Source organism: Octodon degus, unplaced genomic scaffold (genome assembly GCF_000260255.1).
Source record: "Octodon degus isolate 3935 unplaced genomic scaffold, OctDeg1.0 scaffold00046, whole genome shotgun sequence".
NCBI lineage: Eukaryota > Metazoa > Chordata > Mammalia > Rodentia > Octodontidae > Octodon > Octodon degus.
This window is the reverse complement of record NW_004524622.1, coordinates 2,621,137-2,629,681: the sequence shown is the minus strand read 5'-3', so window position 1 is coordinate 2,629,681 and position 8,545 is coordinate 2,621,137. Positions and strand designations below refer to the sequence as shown.

Genomic DNA, 8,545 nt, shown 5'->3' with positions numbered 1-8,545 from the left:
AGAGAGAGAGAGAGAGAGAGAGAGAGAGAGAGAGAGAGAGAGAGAGAGAGAGAGAAAGGAAAGAAAATAATCCCCCGGAAGGAAGAAAATTCTATATCTGATGAGATTAATCTAGAGAGCACAAAAAGCTCCTACAATTCACCCGCAATAGCAACAACCCAATTCAGCTGAGCAAAAGGCCTGAAGAGACATTTCTTCCCAGAGCTTATACAAATGGCCAATAGCACATGAAAAGATGCATAACTTTACCAGGTGTGTTAGCCTTCTTTCCTCTCTCTGAGATATGATACCTAGTGCCCAAAACATGGCAGAGAGGTTTAACTTAGCTCACAGTGTCAGGGGTACAGTCCACAGCTGGCAGAAAGGCACGGCAGAGCCTGGCTGCTTCTGTCATGCAGGCAGGGTGTAATCAGAGAACAGCCCAGACAGGGTGAGGCCAGGGAGGATGAGCCTGAGAGAGAGAGAGGGGAGAGGGAGAGGGGAAATGTGCTCCACCAAACGTACCCTTTACATCCTACTCCTTGTCAATTCGACACTCAAACCCATCTAACACCATGCTTACTCCCCAAGTAAACACAGTAGTAGCTTAATGAATCCACCTGACATGACACAACTGTCTTGCATGATACCAAAGACAATAATTCATTTCACAAAATTTCAGCAGTTCCAGTACTTTTCTATTTTTCCAGCATTTTTCAAACACCAAAGTCAAAGTCTCTTCTGAGACTCAAAGCAAACTCTTGGCTGTGAACCTCTATAAGAATCACGAACATATCACATAGCTCCAAGATACAGTGGCACACAGCAAACATTCCCATTCCAAAACGGAAGAAGAAGGGAATAGAAAAACTGGACCAAAGTCAAACTGAAATAGAATAAGGCAAATATTACATCCTGTAGATAGGGGCCAGTGCTATAGCTCAGTAGTACAGCGCCTGCCTGTCAAGCACCAGGTCCCAGTACCCTATCTCCTCCAAATCCTATAGGTCCATACCTGACATATGAAGTACATGGTGCTGAGATGTGCATTCCAGAGGACTTCGGCGGCCCCACCACTATGGTTTCCCTGGTTCCAACCCATGTGGCCTCTCTTGGGCTCACTGTGGTCACAGCTTGAGGCCCTCCTTAGCAGCTAGTATGCATTGTGGCATCTCTCACCTCCTGGGTCCTACACTGCACCTCCAACTTTATCCTCATCCTGTCACGCGCTGCCTTCCCAGGGGCTCCTCGCCAGGCCTTCTAGGCCTCCTTTGAAGTCTAGATAAAAGCCTTCCCAGCCCCTTAACACTTGAATTGTGGATGCTAGCAAAACCAGCATTGTGTGGGTAATGCCAAGGTCTGCCACCAGCCAGAACAGTAGCCAAGTCCCCATGGACCATGCCAGTGTTTGTAGCAGCATTATGCACAATGACTACGAGGTAGCAAGAAATTAAACAACAGAGGAATGAAAAACAAAATGTGAGTTAAGCATGCAACTGGGCACTACTCAGCCTTAAATGAATGAAATTTTGAACCATGCCACACTAGGGTGAAAGAAGCCAAACACAAAAGGCCAAAAGCTGCACGTCTGTACTCAAGGAGGTGCCCGGAATGGTCAACAAGATAGAGGCAAGAAAGAGGGGCCAGCGAGATAGCTCAGCAGAATAAAGCGCCTGCTAAGGCAAGCCTAGGCAAGCACAGGGAGTACACTTTGATCCCCAGCACTACATGCTGTGCCAGCCCCACCCCCAGGGTGGGCCGAGCCAGCCACAGAGTCCGGGTGTGGTGGTGTATGCCGTAATCCCAGCGCTGGGGAGGCTGAAAGCAGGAGGATCACTGTAAGTCCAAGCTGCATAGTGAGGCCCTGCAACAACCAACTACATTAAAAAAAAAAAAAAAAGTAAAAGAAAGGCTAGCCATGGCTTGGAGGAAAGAAAATGGAAACATATTTTTTAATTGTAGAGAGCTTCTGTTTTAGATGATGAAAAAGTTCTGGAAAACATTGACAGTCATGTAATACTGTGAATATACTTATGGCACTGATCTAGATGCTTTAAAATAATTAAAATGGTAAATTTATTTCATGTATATTTTACTATAATAAAAATATGTGCCTACAAGAAGTAATAAAATTATACAGAAAGGTAAATCCTTGCCTGTTCAAAATCAAACACTGAAAAAAAAATCAAACACTGAAGTTCAAACTGGATCAGGGAAATTAGGAGAAAATAATCTTTCAATTCAGCCACAAGGATAAGAGAAAATGTTTAGGCAGCAAATGGGTCCCCAAAAGACAAGAAAGAAAAATTAAGATGGGCATGATGGGGCCTGCAACAGTCCCAGCCCCTGCATGCAGGGACAAGGTCCTGGGCCCAACCCCTAGTACTAAAAAAAATAAAAAGCAAACCTACAGAATACATGCAGGAAGCTTCTTAAGGGCTGAGGAGATAGCTCAGCAGCATGAGCTCCTGCCTGGCAAGCGCAGGTCCTGAGTTTGATCCCTGGTACTGCAAAAAAAATAAAAAATAAAATAAAGAAACTTCTTAAAGAAACTTGCGTTAGAAAACATTTCAGAAAGAATTCAATATAGTAACACTTACCAGTTAGCTACTGGTTTGCAGAGACATGTGCCGAGAAGATAAAAGAATTGTCTAAGTCCCGCGAGATCCAAGATGGCGGCAGCAGGAAGCTGATGAAGGAGCTTGAAGAGATCCGCAAATGGGGATTGAGAAACTTTTGTAAGATCCAGGTTGATGAAGCTCATTTATGACTTGGCACAGGCTTATTTTTCCTGACAACCCTCCATATAGTAAGGGGACCTTTAGGATTGAAATCAATTTTCCAGCATAGTATCCATTCAAACCACTGAAGATCACATTTAAAACAAAGATCTCTCATCCATACATTGATGAAAAAGGGCAAGTTTGCCTGCCAGGAATTAGTGCTGAGAACTGGAAGCCAGCGAGCAAGACCGACCAAGTAATCCAGTCTCTCAGGGCACTGGTGAATGGCCCCCAGCCTGAGCACCCGCTCCGGGCTGACCTCGCTGAAGAATGCTCTAAGGACCGTAAAAAATTCTGTAAGAATATTGAAGAGTTTACAAAGCAATACGGGGAAAAGCGACCTGTGGACTAAAACCTGCCACAAATGGTTCAGCACGTGTCAGCACAGCCCCCAAGCAGCGCACTCAAACATCCCGCACAGCAGGGCTCTGCGGGAAATTGGCACGTGCTACCACCCAGCGTTCACTTGGGGCAGGTACTAACTTTGTATGGTTTCCTTAATCAAAAGTGATCTAGTAACCTGTAAAGAAAGGATTAAAATTTTCAGATATTCTAGTTCTATTTTCAGCGCTTATCCTACTGAGCCATCTCCCGGCCCCAGTAATACCTTTCAATGTGTCCTAAGTTGTTTTAATTGCCTCTTTCTCCCCCTGTATTTAGGACAGGGTCTACAGGGTCTCACTACACAGATCAGACTTGTAGTGAGTCTCCTGTTTTCAGCCTCCCAAGTGCTGGGATTACAGGCATGCACCACCACGCCCAACCTCAATCGCCGTCTCAGCATGCCCTGGGAGCAGGGCCTACACAGCATGCCAGGGGTCAAACCCCGGCCACTACACTCTGCCTAAGCAGGCGCTTTAGTCCACTGAGCTATCAGATCAGCCCTTAATTACCATTTTTGTAGAAATAAAAATTGACCTTAGAATTTATCATTAGAAAAAAAAAAATTGTCTGTCTAAAATCTCAGCTACTGAGGGACTTTCCCAGGAGCCTCACTTGATGCGAGTTTGACTTAAGACTAGAGTCCCAAAACTTCAATCACAGCCAAAGTCTACCAGGGACACCTACAGTGTCCTTAGGAGCTTTCAGTCTTTCCAGGGGAAGGACACAAAAACGTTTCACTGGGCATCTGCCATTAAACTGTCAGGTAGAGACTAGCGCATCTCAGACGAAACGAGCCGCAAACACCACGACTGCGAAGCAAGACCAAGAGATCGTAAATACCTCCGCAGCTCTTGCCTCTTCAGCGGGAGCACTTAAGATTCTCCCAGACTTTCAGATTGATCTACATTAAGTTAATGAGGGGCATGGGAGTCATAACGTGACAGGAATATTTGTTTGTTGAGGAGAAAATGAACCTCATTCCCATCACGGGCCATCAAGTCGCTGGTGACCTTAGGGAGGTCACTCAGCATCTCTGAACACTAGTTTCCTTTTGTGAAATGAGGACAAAATAACCTCTGTAGGCTCCTTAGCTCCCTTTGAAATCTAAAAGTTCCTTCTGTCTTTTCTTTCAGTGACACCCTTGACTTCTCTGCACCAAATGTCTCAGTGCCCAAGCCTCTTGCAAAAGGAGATGCTCCTCCAACCCCACCAAACTAACTCTCTCTTTCTCTTTCTTTTCCATGGTGCTGGGGACTGAGCAAAGCTTTCCACTGAGCCACATCCAAGCCTTTTTGTCCCTTTCTGTCCCTAGCACAAGTGTCGGAGCATGCAGTTTCTAATCATCTTTCCAGTGAGGACAGCCACATAACACAGCTTGTTTCTTCTTCAATCCTTTTCCCCTTCCCTCCTCAGTCCTCCCTCCTTTAAATTCCCTTTCTCCATTTTCTTTTTTTTTTTTTTTTTTTTTTTTTTTTTTTAAAGTACCAGGGATTAAACTCAAGACATTGTGCTTGCCAGGCAAATACTTATTCCACTGAGCTATTCCCCTGGCCTCTTTCTCAATTTTCATTCTTGTTTATTGTACTAATAGTCACCCATGTCTGTGACACGTGTTTGCATTCCCCGGGACTGTTGGTCTCTGTACATTGTGCTCTACTGCTTCTCCTCCACTCCCCCTCGGCCCTCAGCCTTGGTCTCCTGGCCCTTCCCGTTCATAATCACTGCATCCCTTGTCTCCTCCTCCCTTTCTTTATTAGGCTCTTGGCTTGCACTTGCACTGCTCAGATGAGAGATCTCATACGGCACTGAAGCTTGTGTGTCTGAATTATGTCACTCACCATCATAGTTTCTACAGGTCCATCCATTCTCCCACCAGGGTCTCAATCCTGTCCTTCTTTATAGCCAAGAAGTATTCCATTACATATAGATACCAAGTTTTCTTTATCCATTCATCTGCTAATGGGGATACAAGATGACCTTTATTTTTTGTTTTGAGACAGGATCTCACTAAGTCAAGTTGCCCAGACTAGGTGCCTCAGCCTCTCAGGGTGCCCGGATCACAGGGATGCCCCAACACACCAGCTTTACTCTATTCTTGTGTCCTCACTCCCTATATCCAGGGTGACCAGAAGAACTCAGAGCTCCCCCCCCCACTTTTTTGTATATGATTTTGGTCCATGAAAGATTTAAAATAGTCTGATTTCACTTCTAAAAGAAAAGAACTCACAAAATTCTCTTACACATACATTGTACACAGTCTCACAACCAAAAGTTTCTTTTAAAAAGTCCATGCTTAAAATAAATAAATAAATAAATAAATAAATAAGTCCATGCTTGCAACCTGTCCTTGGTTTCTTCTCCCTGAGAACAGGAGAGTGGGATAAACCATTCAGGAATCCTCTGTCCTCAGGAGGACTTCAACGTCCCACCACCCCTTCCCTAGTCCCCCCAATAAAGTTTCCTATGCTTAACAGCAGCACCACAAGCAGGAGAGGGGCATCCGCATGCAAGGCTGTGAGGTCTGCCCACCGCTGCCCTTCCTCCCTGGCTGGTGGCTGAGTATCAAGGCACACTGCAGTCTCCTCTCTCTCCTCACACATCTCATTGGAGAAGGAACAGGGCATCTCATTTAGGAAAACCTAGGTCCCACCAACAACAGCTTGAATAGAATTGAGCGTAGAAAGGCGACCAAAAAAGAGGAATAAAGATATATCATACAGGGCCGATGAGATAACTCAGCAGTCTAAAGCTCTTGCTTAGGCAAGCTGAGGCAAGCATGCAGGGACCATGTTTCTATCCTGGGCACCACATGTGGCACCAGCCCCGCCCTAGGGTACGCTGAGCTGGTCACACACACACAAAAAAAAAAAGATATATCACACAGAGGTACAAATTCCCTACAATGAATGGGATCATTATGTGAAACTAAATTTTACCAATAAATTTAGATAAACTGAATAAAAAGATGAACTAGGGGTCTGGGGAGATGGCTCAGTAAAATAAGTGCTTGCTTGGCAAGCACAAGGGCCTGAGTTCAATCCCTGGTTCCACAAAAAAAAAAAAAAAAAAAAAAAAAAAAAAAAAAAAAAAAAAAAAAGATGAACTAAAACATAGAATAAACCTCTATCAGTCTAAGTCCACAAAAGAAGTTCTGGCTCTCAGTGTGCGGCCTATGCAAGGAGGTAAAGAATATTCTACTCTTAGGAGCTGGTAAGATAGTTTAGCGGACTAAAGCACCTGCTTAGGCAAGCTTATGCTTGCCTATGGATTGGACCAGGTTCAATCCCTGGCACTACATGCTGCACCAGCCCTGCCCCCAGGGTGGGCTGAGCTGGCCAGAGTCCCAGCATGGTAGCACACACCTGTAATCCCAGCACTGGGGAGGCTGAAAACAGGAGGATCACTATGAGTCCGAGCTGCATGAGACTCTGTAACAACCAAATACATTTAAAAAAAAGAAAAAGAATATTCTACTCATTTTTACTTGATACTTTCATAACATTAGTTCATCTTTGTTTGAGAGTCCACCATCACAGCTCCCCCCTACATCTTTACACTGGCACAGCCACAAATCCTGGCTGGATTGTGAGCACAGGGCCCAACATGTGCCTGATCCACCTGCGTGTCTAGCTAGCATGTTCTCAGTATGGACGGAACTTGTGTTTTGCAGTATTTTAAAAATAGGGAGATCCCAGGTTTTAATGGGTCTCCATTATATCAGCGTATGTATTTATACAAAATTTCTTCAACTTATGTTTGATTAACATTTTCAGTGGTAAAGACTGCACAGCCAGGGCTATGGAAAGTGATATGAGAACCAACCAGGAGCTGAGTGGCAGGGAGGCCCAAGAGCAGAAAACAATCCCACTAATAAGATCCCCTCCTGTAGCCAGCAAAAAGTACTCTCACCAACTATTTTAGGCACTGTGAGGATCCGTAAAGCCTACGATGACCATAGCCCATGCTAGGGTATGGAAAGCCCTGTGGAGAGGCACACAGACAGGCTCTGTTTCTCTGAGACCATCCAAGGATTCCAGTGACCTGAGGAAGAAAAAGGAAGTTGGAGCTTCCTGGAGCTTCCAGTAAGGTCAGAGGCCAGAGCAGACCCTGTGAGATGTCTGGCCTGAGGATGGCCCAGTGGAAGGATTCCTCCCAGAATGGTGCTACATCGGTGTGTGGCTGGAGGGTAGAGAAGAGCTACCTGTGACAGACATGACCCTCACATGTGGAGCCAGGCTCAGCTCTTCAGCCCTCATTCAGTGCAGTATCTCAGACAGTGGGAGAATTGATACCTTAGAGAAGCCACTTTTAGAATAGGGAGGAACAGAAAGACAAGAAAAAAGCCCCACAAATGAAAATAGTCTTTCCTCAGCCTAAGTGAGGAGAGGACAATGTGACTCTCAAGAAGCCTTTCCTCCTAAGAAGCATGGAGAACATAAGGGACAACCTACCTCTGAACAAAAGGAGAGAGGAACAAGGCTCTCTGACAGGTGAAAGAAGAGGAGAAAGTAGCCACCTTCTAGAAAATTCTAAACCATTCAGCAGAAAAGTATAAAAACAAAGTATAAGAAGTAAAGCCATAGTGTTATGTTGAGCAGTAGGGGACTCAGGTCGACAATTTCTGACATTGCCAGTGAAGCAGAAGACCCAATACTATTATGTACTACTGAACTCTTTTAGAATATTTTGCTGAGTTAACACACCTATAATATTCAAATAACGGAACTTAACAAAAATGAATGTCCATTTTGTATCTGTGTATTCAAAGTGGTTAGGATAGATATATAGTTACATTCTCTTAATGAATAGAGGGATTTGTTCTAATAGTGTTTGTAAATAGGATATCATGTCTGCATCTTGTACAGCAAATAACCATTAGGAAGAGAGTATGCAATGTGTTAATTATTGAAACTGTCCTACCAATTTGATTTGAAACTGTCTCATTGCTATTTGTCTCTCAATAAAGTTATGGGAAAAAAAGAAAGAAAGAAAATTCTAGTGCAACACATGGGAGAAAGAACAGTGCAAGTTGTGGATGAGTGGCCAAGAGCTTGGTCAGCCTGCAGAATGAGCCTCAGGAGCAGATAACAGAAAGCAGATGCTCAGGTAAAGTCATGGTATAAATGAGCACACATGCTTGGGGGCCTCATAGGTGATAAGACAAATCACCTTGAAGTCAAGTCTTTGCATTAGAACTGGAAAGTTGCTCTTAGGAAATTTGTACCCAAGAATTCTTCTCCAAAACAATTATTATTATTATTATTATCATTATTATTATTCTCCAGCCAGATCAGAGGGGTGCCTCACAGACAGCCCACAGGAGAAAGACATTTCCACAAAGAGTAAGAAGTAGCCTGAAGATTCAACTCTTAGTGTCTGTCATCCTGGTCTTCTGAATA

At 44.2% G+C, this 8,545-nt stretch overlaps 1 pseudogene; it reads left to right on the top strand.

Annotated features, from left to right (window-relative positions):
* Window positions 1-2,585: 2,585 nt before the first annotated feature.
* Window positions 2,586-3,114, top strand: LOC105740879 (annotated as a pseudogene).
* Window positions 3,115-8,545: the final 5,431 nt, after the last annotated feature.